General features: G+C 49.8%; 1 protein-coding gene across 2 annotated transcripts in view; it reads right to left on the bottom strand.

The window, feature by feature from the left end:
- Nucleotides 1-13,432, bottom strand: part of LOC143932790 (leucine-rich repeat and fibronectin type III domain-containing protein 1-like protein) — an 897,047-nt gene extending 883,615 nt beyond the window's left edge. For both annotated transcript variants that reach the window (XM_077455856.1, XM_077455875.1), the window contains exon 1: nt 13,106-13,432. The gene's annotated coding sequence lies outside the window, so the exon portion shown is untranslated. The remainder of the gene's footprint in view (nt 1-13,105) is intronic.
- Nucleotides 13,433-13,819: the final 387 nt, after the last annotated feature.

Raw genomic sequence — 13,819 nt, forward strand, 5'->3', positions numbered from 1 at the left:
CTACAATGGTACCCCTTTTAAGCCCTACCCACTGTGTCCAAAACCGCACATGCCTATTTTTTTCTTTTATTACTAAAAACACACAAAACATCTTAGTTAGGTAGAGCTAATTTTATAGCATCAAATCAATGCACTACAATAAAATATCCAATATACAGAGATGTGTTGTAGCAGAAGATACCTTTAAAACCTCTAACAACCCTAATTCCAGGGAGGAGGAGGAGAACTGGGGTCACTAAGCTTTTACAGGCTCCAGAGGACCTACATAGGCATCTATATGAGACCATCGTGCCCTGCACATCTCATGACATTCAAGGTAGTGGGTGCTAGTCAGGGACAACTGGCTTTTCCCCTCGCCTAGACATCATTATGCTGTGGCTGGACAGTCCCAGTGATAAAATATAGCAAAGAATTTGAACACCACAACAGTGTTCCATTCAATCATAGTAAATGCAAGTTGTTCTAAAGCCTAAACATTTTTTACCTTAATGTATTCCTTGCATTAAAGTGATACTAAAACTAAAGTCTTTTTTTTTTGTTACAAACAAACATGTCATTCTTACCTTCTCTGTGCAGTTGGTTTTACACAGAGCAGCCCGGAGCCTCCTCTCAGGTCCCTCTTTGCCACTCCTGGCCCCTCCCCCTTGTTGAGTGCCCTCGCCACCTGGCAACGCAGGGTTGTTTGGTGGCTAGACAAATTTGTGTCTGGCCCCTCCCCCTATCCTCGCTCAACTCCTGGGAGGGTGGGGGAGAGGTTTGTGGACCTCTGATGCCGCGTACACACTACCGGACTTTCCAGCAGACTAGGTCCGACGGACTTTCCAAACAAACAACACAGGAATGGACCAATTCCGTTCGTTTTTAACGTGATGATGGAAAAACGGGACTAAACAAGGAAGTTCAATAGCCAGTAGCTTCCCTTGCATCGTATTTGGCCAGCACACAGACGAACGGTTTTCCCGATTTTAGTCCATCGGCTAGATTTGAAACATGTTCTATTTCTAGGTCTGTCTGATTTTTTTTTTTCAAAAACAATGGAACTAGCCCACACATGATCGGATTGTCCGAAGGACTAATTCCTTCGCACCTAGTCTGCCAGAAAGTCCAGTCGTGTGTACGCGGCATAAGGGGTTCCATCCGTGGCCCTATGCTGCACACATTTGGAGGATTTGATTTTTTTTTTCCTCTCTCATATGTGTTTTTTTTTGTTTTGTTTTTTTTATCATCTCCAGATATGTCTGAGTGCTTTTCCTGAGGAAGCAAGTTTTTCTATCTCACGAAACGCATTGAGAATTTCAGCTCTATGCCTCATATTTTTCAATGGATTTTGCCATGGACAAATCTGGCTCATGTAAAGGTTTTTCCAAATCTGTATACAGTAATGAGACGTGTGTACTTTTTACTGTTGAGACTGTCATAAGGGGAAAGGGAAAGGTTGGGACTATATAGGAAGCATGTAGTCTCCAGGGACAACCAACTATCAATAGTATAATTGTTTAAATACATTGGGACCATATTCAATAAAGTAACATAAATAAATAATAGTGGTGGCATAACTCCTAAATTCATCCATATACACATTAATCATTTTACATATCAAACAGTATTTACAATAATGGAGTCCCTCGGGCTATAAGTAGTTGTGGTACATAATGGGTGAGGTTGAAAAAAAAGACAAGTTCAACCTATATGCGTGATTATGTCAGTATTGCATTGTATATTCCTGTATGTTGAGGTCGTTCAGGTGCTTATCTAATAGTTTCAAAAAACTATCAATGCCCCCACTGCTGAGACCACCGCCTGTGGAAGGGAATTCCACATCCTTGCCACTCTTACAGTAAAGAACCCTCTACGTAGTTTAAGGTTAAATCTCTTTTCTTCTAATTTTAATGAGTGGCCACAAGTCTTGTTAAACTCCCTTTGCGAAAAAGTTTTATCCCTAGTGTGGGGTCACCAGTATGGTATTTGTATATTGAAATCATATCCCCTCTCAAGCGTCTCTTCTCCAGAGAGAATAAGTTCAGGGCTCGCAACCTTTCCTCATAACTAATATCCTCCAGACTCTTTATTAGCTTTGTTGCCCCTCTTTGTACTCGCTCTATTTCCAGTACATCCTTCCGGAGGACTGGTGCCCAGAACTGGACAGCATACTCTAGGTGCGGCCGGACCAGAGTCTTGTAGAGCGGGAGAGTTTTATCTCTGGAGTTAATCCCCTTTTTAATGCATGGCAATATTCTGTTTGCTTTGTTAGTAGCAGCTTGGCATTGCATGCCACTGCTGAGCCTATCATCTACTAGGTTCTATCATCTACTGAGCCTATCATCTACAGAGGTTCTCCCCCCAGTGTATAGGTTGCATTCATATTTTTGCCACCCAAATGCATTATTTTACATTTTTCTACATTAAACCTCATTTGACATATAGTTGCTATGGGGGCACCTAGGGCAGGCAAAAGTTCCTTTTTAAGATAAACTAATACATATATTTTCTTTGTTCCAGTATAAATATTGTCAAAATAGTTTTTCTAGAAACAAAAGATATAAACAAAACAAAACAAAAAAAAAAAAAAAAAAAAAAAAAAGGGTTTTAGTTTGACCAGTGCTAATTTGAAAACAAAATGTTCCTGTCTATGAAATGTACACATTTTATTGTCTAATTGTTCCTGTTCATAATGACGTTAGAATGTTGTTTTTATTACAAAACATAGCAAAGTGATTTATATATAAAATAAAGACTTTTTTTCTTCAACTTTGCCCTTTTTTACATTTGTCACTGAAAATCTAAAGAACGAAAGCAAACAAAATCAAATTTATACTTGTTTCTGGCTCTTACACTTCTGGCTTGGAAATTTTTGCCTATAGATTTACTTTAAAGTGGATGTAAACCCTTTACACATACCCAGTGAAGTGAACAGTCTCAGATGATACATAGGGATGAAACAAATCTCCCTACATACATTTTACATGCATATCTGCTGTCTTCAGCTTTATATACTGTTTAGAAAGTGGACATACTATTAGAGATTTTCTCTTCCTGATTCACCTGTGGGTGTGGATTTTTGCCATACACTGTGAGACAGTTGATTGGAGGAAAGGCACATCCTCCCCCCACCCCCCTCCATTTCCACGTAGGCAGAGACTTACAGAGATGTGCTGTGAATAGACCAGCTCCCTGCAAATCTATTTATAGCACCCTTCCTGACACAAATTTCAGGCTAGTTTTATCACAGTTGACAGAGCTTGTCAGAAGTTATCATGCTGATAACAGAGGCATGGAGCACAAGAAAGCCATGAGGCTTAGGACTTTAAAGAGAGATAAGAAAACACTGCAGATAGATGTGCCCAGCTAAAATTTCATGAATGGGGTTTACATCCACTTTAACTTACTTGACAACATATGCAGATCAACTGTCACTGATTTAATCTGCTATGAATGAACTAGAGAGGTTACATGAAACATTAATGGCGGCAACTCTTCTTGACACTGCATATAATGTTCCGATTGATACTGATGAGCAAGAAGGAAGGATCTTCTGTCTAAAAGAAACAAACTTCAGCTGTCAAAACAACAGCCAGGAATTGCAAGTAAATCTTGGGGTAGGGGAGGAGGGGCTGGGCATACTACACACCCAAAATATGTTGTTTTTTTTGGGTGTGTGTAGCATGCCCAATAACAACAGGTTAGTCAAAGTCCACACCAGAGGCGTAACTAGAACCTTCAGGGGCCCGGTGCAAAACATCATGAATGTGCCCCCTTACTACAGCCTCCAGTGAAGTGCAGGGAGGAGGAAGAGGGGGAGGGGGAGTCCAGTCTAACCATCAGCCTGAGCTCCAGGATCCTCCTCCTCTCAGGTCAGCCACCTCTGCGGCCATTTTACCTAGCCAGGGAACGGGCCTTTTACACTGCTACAGCCGGACCCACCCCCTGCCCCCCCAAGTAGTAGCAGCAGTTCCGTGTAGTGTCTACACTACTGCACAGCCATAGCAATCTTCTCCTGTCATGGACATACAGACAGAACAAAAGTACTTGGTTTTTACAGCACAGATAGCCTGCCATTCCTGCCCTCCTGTGGCGGAACGCCAGGGTCCAGTCGCAAGTGTGACCTTTGTGATCCTGGTAGTTCCACCACTGGATCAGTGGCAGAAGTGGTGGTGGAAGGGGTGGGATCAGTTCCAGCAGTGGGTTGGGATCAGTGACAGCGGTGGTGATGAGGGGGGGTGGATCAGTGGCAGCGGGGCAATCAGTGGTGGTGGGATCAGTGGCAGCTGTGGTGGTGAAATCAGTGGTGGTGGTGGTGGTGGGGGGGGGGTGTTTGGATCAGTGGCAGCTGTGGTGGTTAAATCAGTGGTGGTGGCAAGGGAGGTGGGATCAGTGGCAGCGGTGGTGGCAGTGAGGGGGAGGTGGGATCAGTGGCAGCGGTGGTGGCAGTGAGGGGGAGGTGGGATCAGTGGCAGCGGTGGTGGCAGTGAGGGGGAGGTGGGATCAGTGGCAGCGGTGGTGGTGGGATCAGTGGCAGCAGTGGTGGCAGTGAGGGCATGGTGGGATCAGTGGCAGCAGTGGTGGTGGGATCAGTGGCAGCGGTGGTGGCAGTGAGGGGGAGGTGGGATCAGTGGCAGCAGTGGTGGTGGGATCAGTGGCAGCGGTGGCAGTGAGGGGAGGTGGGATCAGTGGCAGCGGTGGTGGCAGTGAGGGGGGAGGTGGGATCAGTGGCAGCGGTGGTGGCAGTGAGGGGGGGGAGGTGGGATCAGTGGCAGCGGTGGTGGCAGTGAGGGGGGGAGGTGGGATCAGTGGCAGCGGTGGTGGCAGTGAGGGGGGGGGAGGTGGGATCAGTGGCAGCGGTGGTGGCAGTGAGGGGGGGGGAGGTGGGATCAGTGGCAGCGGTGGTGGCAGTGAGGGGGGGGGAGGTGGGATCAGTGGCAGCGGTGGTGGCAGTGAGGGGGGGGGAGGTGGGATCAGTGGCAGCGGTGGTGGCAGTGAGGGGGGGGAGGTGGGATCAGTGGCAGCGGTGGTGGCAGTGAGGGGGGGGAGGTGGGATCAGTGGCAGCGGTGGTGGCAGTGAGGGGGGGAGGTGGGATCAGTGGCAGCGGTGGTGGCAGTGAGGGGGGGAGGTGGGATCAGTGGCAGCGGTGGTGACAGTGAGGGGGGGGAGGTGGGATCAGTGGCAGCGGTGGTGGCAGTGAGGGGGGGAGGTGGGATCAGTGGCAGCGGTGGTGGCAGTGAGGGGGAGAGGTGGGATCAGTGGCAGCGGTGGTGGCAGTGAGGGGGAGGTGGGATCAGTGGCAGCGGTGGTGGCAGTGAGGGGGGAGGTGGGATCAGTGGCAGCGGTGGTGGCAGTGAGGGGAGGTGGGATCAGTGGCAGCGGTGGTGGCAGTGAGAGGAGGTGGGATCAGTTGCAGTGGTGGTGGCAGTGAGGGGAGGTGGGATCAGTGGCAGCGGTGGTGGTGGGATCAGTGGTAGCGGTGGTGGTGGGATCAGTGGCAGCGGCGGTGGTGAGGGGTGGTGGGATCCGTCACAGTGGTAGTGTTGAGGGTGGGATCAGTGGCAGCTGTGGTGGTGAAATCAGTGGTGGTGAGGGGGGTAGGATCAGTGGTAGTGGTGAAATCAGTGGTGGTGGTGGCGGCAAGGGGGGTGGGATCAGTGGCAGTGGTGAGGGGGAGTGGGATCAGTGGCAGCTGTGGTGGTGAAATCAGTGGTGGTGGGGGGGTTGGATCAGTGGCAGCTGTGGTGGTGGTGGTGGGGGGGTTGGATCAGTGGCAGCTGTGGTGGTGAAATCAGTGGTGGTGGTGAAGAGGGGGGGTGGGATCAGTGGCAGCTGTGGTGGTGAAATCAGTGGCAGTTGTGGTGGGGAAATCAGTGGCGGTGAGGGGGGGTTGGATCAGTGGCAGCTGTGGTGGTGGTGGGGGGGGGTTGGATCAGTGGCAGCTGTGGTGGTGGTGGGGGGGGTTGGATCAGTGGCAGCTGTGGTGGTGGTGGGGGGGTTGGATCAGTGGCAGCTGTGGTGGTGGTGGTGGGGGGGGGGGGGTGTTGGATCAGTGGCAGCTGTGGTGGTGGTGGTGTTGGATCAGTGGCAGCTGTGGTGGTGAAGAGGGGGGGGTGGGATCAGTGGCAGCTGTGGTGGTGCGATCAGTGGCAGCTGTAGTGGTGAAATCAGTGGTGGTGGTGGTGAGGGGGGGGGTTGGATCAGTGGCAGCTGTGGTGGTGAAATCAGTGGTGGTGGTGGTGAGGGGGGGTTGGATCAGTGGCAGCTGTGGTGGTGAAATCAGTGGTGGTGGTGGTGAGGGGGGGGGGTTGGATCAGTGGCAGCTGTGGTGGTGAAGTCAGTGGTGGTGGCGAGGGAGGTAGGATCAGTGGCAGCTGTGGTGGTGGCGAGGGGGGGTTGGATCAGTGGCAGCTGTGGTGGTGAAATCAGTGGTGGTGGCGAGGGAGGTGGGATCGATGGCAGCAGTGGTGGTGGTGAGTGGGGGTGGGATCAGTGGCAGCTGTGGTGGTGAAATCAGTGGTGGTGAGCGGGGGTTGGATCAGTGGCAGCTGTGGTGGTGAAATCAGTGGTGGTGGTGGTGAGGGGGGGTTGGATCAGTGGCAGCTGTGGTGGTGAAATCAGTGGTGGTGGTGGTGAGGGGGGGGGGGGTTGGATCAGTGGCAGCTGTGGTGGTGAAGTCAGTGGTGGTGGCGAGGGAGGTAGGATCAGTGGCAGCTGTGGTGGTGGCGAGGGGGGGTTGGATCAGTGGCAGCTGTGGTGGTGAAATCAGTGGTGGTGGCGAGGGAGGTGGGATCGATGGCAGCAGTGGTGGTGGTGAGTGGGGGTGGGATCGATGGCAGCAGTGGTGGCGGTGGGATCGATGGCAGCAGTGGTGGCGGTGAGTGGGGGTGGGATCGATGGCAGCGGTGGTGGCGGTGAGTGGGGGTGGGATCAATGGCAGCGGTGGTGGCGGTGAGTGGGGGTGGGATCAATGGCAGCGGTGGTGGCGGTGAGTGGGGGTGGGATCAATGGCAGCGGTGGTGGCGGTGAGTGGGGGTGGGATCAATGGCAGCGGTGGTGGCGGTGAGTGGGGGTGGGATCAATGGCAGCGGTGGTGGCGGTGGGATCAGTGGCAGCAGTGGTGGTGGGATCAAGTCACAGTGGTAGTGTTGAGGTTGGGATCAGTGGCAGCGGTGGTGGGATCAGTCACAGTGGCATATACTTGGTCGGGATAAATTTCTGCATAGATTCCTGGAACCTTTTATGTTGTGATTGATGAAAACATGCAAAGCTCCATGATGATATACAGAGAGTAGTATCCCATGCCAACTGGTCTGATCTCAGTTACTGGAAATGAATGAAAGCTTAATTCTAATACATTTTTACGAGTTACAACACTTTGCCTAAGATTCCTCTTCGCATTGCTTTACTGATTAAGAGAGTCCCTGGCTTTCCAAAGACGCCTACTGGCTCCCAGACTGAACTGAGTGGCTGCTGAATCCTGTATCAATTTATGCACCCCCTGGCTATACATACCTGTATTTAGGCTCTGTGCCTACAATCTAGCTCCACAGTATCATGCAATATTAACAACCTTGCATTGGCATCATGTGGGATTTCAGGTACATTTGATACATCTCCATTATAGAACCCACACCCATTTATGCTTTATGAATATATGTGATCTTTAAGTGCCAACTTTACTATAAATGTATCATCCCATTAAAAATAGCAGATTATTCCTTCTCCATCTTTACCATACACTAACCTTCCCCTCCCGTCATTAAACATGCCCCCTTTCCCATCATAGGAACGAATGCTCCATAATAATCTGGAGTTTGGCAGTAACCTCTTTTTGTTACGTGTTATTTGCCTAACTGCCCCTTTCAGTTATATCATTTTTTATTATAATTTCACATGTCTCTTATAATTATATCATCTTCCAACTTCAATGTCACCTCCTATTATATGTGATTACTAAATCCAGCTATCTTTGCTATGCCCAATCCGATTTCCAAAAGGTTATCCAAAACTGTCCCAGATTTCTTCAGACCCACCAATGACATAACCCACCCTTGCCAAACCCTAGGTTCTTCTTTGACTTAACCCTCGCTTTACTAAATATCAGCCTTATGGAATTCCATACCCCCCCCCCCCCCTTCTTTACGTCATTTGCCCCAAGAGACTGCTCTCTGATCATATAACCTTTATCAGACACTCTCCAATCGATAAATGGATATGTAACCAAACCCAATCACTGTCAAGGCGGTGTGCGTTCGTAGTCTGCAAGATGTAACATGCTAATTGGACAGTGTTATCATGAAATATTATTCTGGGTTGGTATAGTGTGAATGCCTGTATAGCCATCAAAGGATGTACAGATAGTTAAAATATATATATATATATATATATATATATATATATATATATATATATATATATATATATATATATATATATTATACAGAGTTCTCTTATCATTTATACAATATACCATTTCATGCTCAACTGCAGTTTATGAAGACTATGGAGATCTAGCAGCATGTAAACTGGAAAAAAAAAAAAATTTGAAATCTACCTGTACCCCATTAATCTGCACCCCTCTTGCATCTCTGGAATCACAACATGTTAATCAGGGATCTCCTCATGTGGCAAATGCAATCCGCTGCCAAGCTGGAAAATATTGCTTTTTAAAAAGGTGGAAGTGCTTATTTGCCCATTGAAAGCAGCTCTTTTCCATGCATATGTGGGCATCTCTTGCACTCTCATTGTGACATAGTCTCTCTGTCTCCTATTAACCAGCCTTTTCTATTGCTAGAGATAGATTCCCCATAGACTACAATGGAAATGTTGGGAGATAAATGGATGGAGCTCCAGCTATAGAAGCCAGCCTGAGACTGGGAAGGTGGTGGGTGTCTCCAGGGTTTGCTTTACATAACCTGTCATAGTTGCCAGAGTTGGGTGTAAAGAGGTTTTAATTGCAGCAGTTGGCAGACTCCTAGGATGCTATGTACTGTATACACCTCCCATAGTGTGCTATGTACTGTATACACCTCCCATAGTGGGCTATGTACTGTATACACCTCCCATAGTGTGCTATGTACTGTATACACCTCCCATAGTGTGCTATGTACTGTATACACCTCCTATATGGACTCACTCTGGATGAAATGAAGCAGTTTATTTCCTGGTATAGGATATTCTGCTGTGATTACATCAGGATCCCTAAAAGGAATGCTATAAGGCCTCTCTGAGGATCACACCGACACTGATCCTAGGACAACCAATGAAACGCTCATTAAAATTAAAGCAGTAACCCCTGGCAACCACACTGGGGGGGGGGGGGGGGGACCAAACAGCGAAGGTTTGATTGCATTACAAGCAAAGTGCGATAACCCCCAGCAACCAGTCTTTTAAAGATCGTACGCTGACCGATGGTTTTGGTTGCTACGGGTTACGGCACTTTGCACCACTTTGTTAGGCCTCATGCACACGAGACGCAGATGAAACCTCTGTTAAAAAAAAGCTGAAACGCGCGTTTAGAAACGCGCGTTTTGCCGCGTTTGCATGCCGCGTTTAGACGCGTTTAGACGCGTTTAGACGCGTTTGCGTTTAAACGCGTTTATAAAGATAACATCATGTAGACCCTTCCCAAGCTCTCAAAGCATTTTTTTTAACTATTTCTGCTATTTTGATCAGAGTGAGCAGCAGCAGCATAGAGAGCAGTTGTACACTTGCATTTGCCGTGTCACTTGCCACGGCACCTGCCACAAGTTGTGGATTGTCCACTTGCCACGTCACTTGCCACAAGTTGGGGATTGTCCACTTGCCACATCACCTGCCACGTCACCTGCCACAAATTGTGGATTGTCCACTTGCCACGTCACTTGCCACATCACCTGCCACGTCACTTGCCACGAGATGTGAATTGTCCACTTTCCACGTCATCTGCCATGCCACCTGCCACAAGCTGTGGATTGTCCACTTGCCACGTCACCAGTCACATCACCTGCCACAAGTTGTGGATTGTCCACTTGCCACGTCCCTTGCCACGTCCCCTGCCACGTCACCTGCCACAAGTGGATTGTCCACTTGCCACATCACTTGCCACATCACCTGCCACAAGTTGTGGATTGTCCACTTGCCACGTCACCTGCCACAAGTTGTGGATTGTTCACTTGCCACGTCACCTGCCACGTCACCTGCCACAAGTTGTGGATTGTCCACTTGCCACGTCACTTGCCACAAGCTGTGGATTGTCCACTTGCCACATCACTTGCCACGTCACCTGCCACGTCACTTGCCACGTCACCTGCCACAAGTTTTGGATTGTCCACTTGCCACGTCACTTGCCACGTCAGCTGCCACGTCACTTGCCACGAGATGTGGATTGTCCACTTTCCACGTCATCTGCCATGCCACCTGCCACAAGCTGTGGATTGTCCACTTGCCACGTCACCAGCCACATCACCTGCCACAAGTTGTGGATTGTCCACTTGCCACGTGACTTGCCACATCACCTGCCACGTCACTTGCCACATCACCTGCCACAAGTTGTGGATTGTCTACTTGCCGCGTCACTTGCCACTTCACCTGCCACGTCACTTGCCACGTCACCTGCCACAAGTTGTGGATTGTTCACTTGCCACGTCACCTGCCACAAGTTGTGGATTGTCCACTTGCCACGTCACTTGCCACAAGCTGTGGATTGTCCACTTGCCACATCACTTGCCACGTCACCTGCCACGTCACTTGCCACGTCACCTGCCACAAGTTTTGGATTGTCCACTTGCCACGTCACTTGCCACGTCAGCTGCCACGTCACTTGCCACGAGATGTGGATTGTCCACTTTCCACGTCATCTGCCATGCCACCTGCCACAAGCTGTGGATTGTCCACTTGCCACGTCACCAGCCACATCACCTGCCACAAGTTGTGGATTGTCCACTTGCCACGTGACTTGCCACATCACCTGCCACGTCACTTGCCACATCACCTGCCACAAGTTGTGGATTGTCTACTTGCCGCGTCACTTGCCACTTCACCTGCCACGTCACTTGCCACAAGTTGTGAATTGTTCACTTGCCACGTCACCTGCCACGTCACCTGCCACAAGTTGTGGATTGTCCACTTGCCACGTCACTTGCCACAAGCTGTGGATTGTCCACTTGCCACATCACTTGCCACGTCACCTGCCACGTCACTTGCCACGTCACCTGCCACAAGTTTTGGATTGTCCACTTGCCACGTCACTTGCCACGTCAGCTGCCACGTCACTTGTCACATCACCTGCCACGTCACCTGCCACAAGTTGTGGATTGTCCACTTGCCACGTCACTTGCCACATCACCTGCCACGTCACTTGCCACGAGATGTGGATTGTCCACTTGCCATGTCACTTGCCACGTCACCTGCCACGTCACTTGCCACGTCAGCTGCCACGTCACTTGCCACAAGATGTGGATTGTCCACTTGCCATGTCACTTGCCACGTCACCTGCCACGTCACTTGCCACGTCAGCTGCCACGTCACTTGCTACAAGATGTGGATTGTCCACTTGTCACATCACCTGCCACATCACTTGCCACATCACCTGCCACGTCACCTGCCACAAGTTGTGGATTGTCCACTTGCCACGTCACTTGCCACATCACCTGCCACGTCACTTGCCACAAGATGTGGATTGTCCACTTTCCACGTCACCTGCCATGCCATCTGCCACAAGTTGTGGATTGTCCACTTGCCACACCACTTTCCACGTCACCTGCCACGTCACCTGCCACAAGATGTGGATTGTCCACTTGCCATGTCACCAGCCACATCACCTGCCACAAGTTGTGGATTGTCCACTTACCACGTCCCTTGCCACGTCCCCTGCCACGTCACCTGCCACAAGTGGATTGTCCACTTGCCACATCACTTGCCACATCACCTGCCACAAGTTGTGGATTGTCCACTTGCCACGTCACCTGACACAAGTTGGTGGATTGTCCACTCGCCACGTCACTTGCCACATCCCCTGCCACAAGTGGATTGTCCACTTGCCACATCACTTGCCCCATCACCTGCCACAAGTTGTGGATTGTCCACTTGCCACGTCACCTGACACAAGTTGTGGATTGTCCACTCGCCACGTCACTTGCCACATCACCTGCCACAAGTGGATTGTCCACTTGCCACGTCACTTGCCACATCCCCTGCCACAAGTGGATTGTCCACTTGCCACGTCACTTGCCACGTCACCTGCCACAAGTTATGGATTGTCCACTTGCCACGTCACATGCCAGTCACCTGCCACAAGTTGTTGATTTTCCACTTGCCACGTCACCTGCCAAGTCACTTGCCGCGTCACCTGCCAGGTCACTTGCCACGTCACCTGCCACAAGTTGTCTATTGTCCACTTTCCACGTCACTTGCCACTTCTCCTGCCACGTCACTTGCCACAAGTTGTGGATTGTCCACTTGCCACATCACTTGCCACCTGCCATGTCACTTGCCACAAGTTGTGGATTGTCCACTTGCCACGTCACTTGCCACAAGTTGTGGATTGTCCACTTGCAATTGCAATTGTTTAAAATATTTTTCTAATGGTTTTTCATCATTTGCAATCATTTTTGAGATTTTTAATGTAAAAAAAAAGGTCACCTTTAAAAACGCATATAAACGCAAACGCGGCTAAACGCGGCTAAACGCGGTAGCGGCGTTTTGCCGCGTTTTACCGCGTTTTGCCGCGTTTTGCGTCTGAAACGCAGAAATTTTTGTTTCTGAACGCATTTTTTTGCTTCTGGAAAAACGAGATTAAACGCAACTGCATATAAACGGAAAAAAACGAGACTGTGTGCATGGACACATAGGATAACATTGAATGAGTTCAGGTGCAGTTGAAAAAACTGTCCAACTGCATCTGAACGCGCGTTTAACTGCGTCTCGTGTGCATGAGGCCTTAATGAGAGGATCTGACCTATTCAATAGAGGTGATCTTCCCAATCCATCAGTGATGATTGGAGTTCAGGTGTTCCCCATGATGGATCAGCCATTGGGTGGATCTCCACCAGCTGTGTCCTAGGCTATACTTTTCTCAGCAGGGGATGGCTGTCATTGGGGAACCAGTGCATGACCTCCAATGACTGCACCCTGCCTCCTTACCTGGAGATCAGTCCGGACTTGTTGGAGAGATCCCAGCTGCCCCTTTAATCCCGCAGCTGGCACGGGATCCAGGGGTGAGCACCGAGGGGGCTCCGCATCTGGGGGGACATGTCAGAGCAATGTGGGGGGGGTTCTCCCGGCTCACCCCACCAGTGCTGCTTGTAATCCAAGGGGGAGGAAAAGGAAGGTTCCAGGAGGAGGTGGTCCCGATAGATAGCGATGTGCCCGGATCCCCGTCTTCTTCTCTCCCTACATACTGCATCCAGATCCTCCCAGACACAGCGCTGTGCACCCGCCACCACCGCCACCGGCTCCCTTCCCTGCTCAGCAACACCACGCCCCGCCCCGCACACTGACGTCACATGTCAATCACACCGCTCCGTACAATGTCTGCGATCGCTGCTGTGTGTGCGATGTGTGTGTGTGCTGGGAGGATCACCCATTTCCTATGTTATGGCTCATCTCAACTTAAAGTGACACTAAACTCTGCTTTAATAAAAAAAAATCTATTCAAATATTTAGTATTAAAGTGACATTAAACCCTCCATTTTTAACCATTTGCCCACTGGGCACTTTCCGCCCTTCCTGCCCAGACCAATGTTCCGCTTTCAGCGCTGTCACACTTTGAATGACAGTTGTGCGGCTGTCATGCTACTCTGTATTTGTATGAACTTATCATTTTGTTTGAGTTTTCTTTTGGTGGTATTTAATCAG

The sequence above is a fragment of the Lithobates pipiens genome, unplaced genomic scaffold (genome assembly GCF_037356315.1).
Source record: "Lithobates pipiens isolate NorthernLeopardFrog02 unplaced genomic scaffold, aLitPip1_a1.2 Scaffold_1, whole genome shotgun sequence".
Taxonomy (NCBI): Eukaryota; Metazoa; Chordata; class Amphibia; order Anura; family Ranidae; genus Lithobates; species Lithobates pipiens.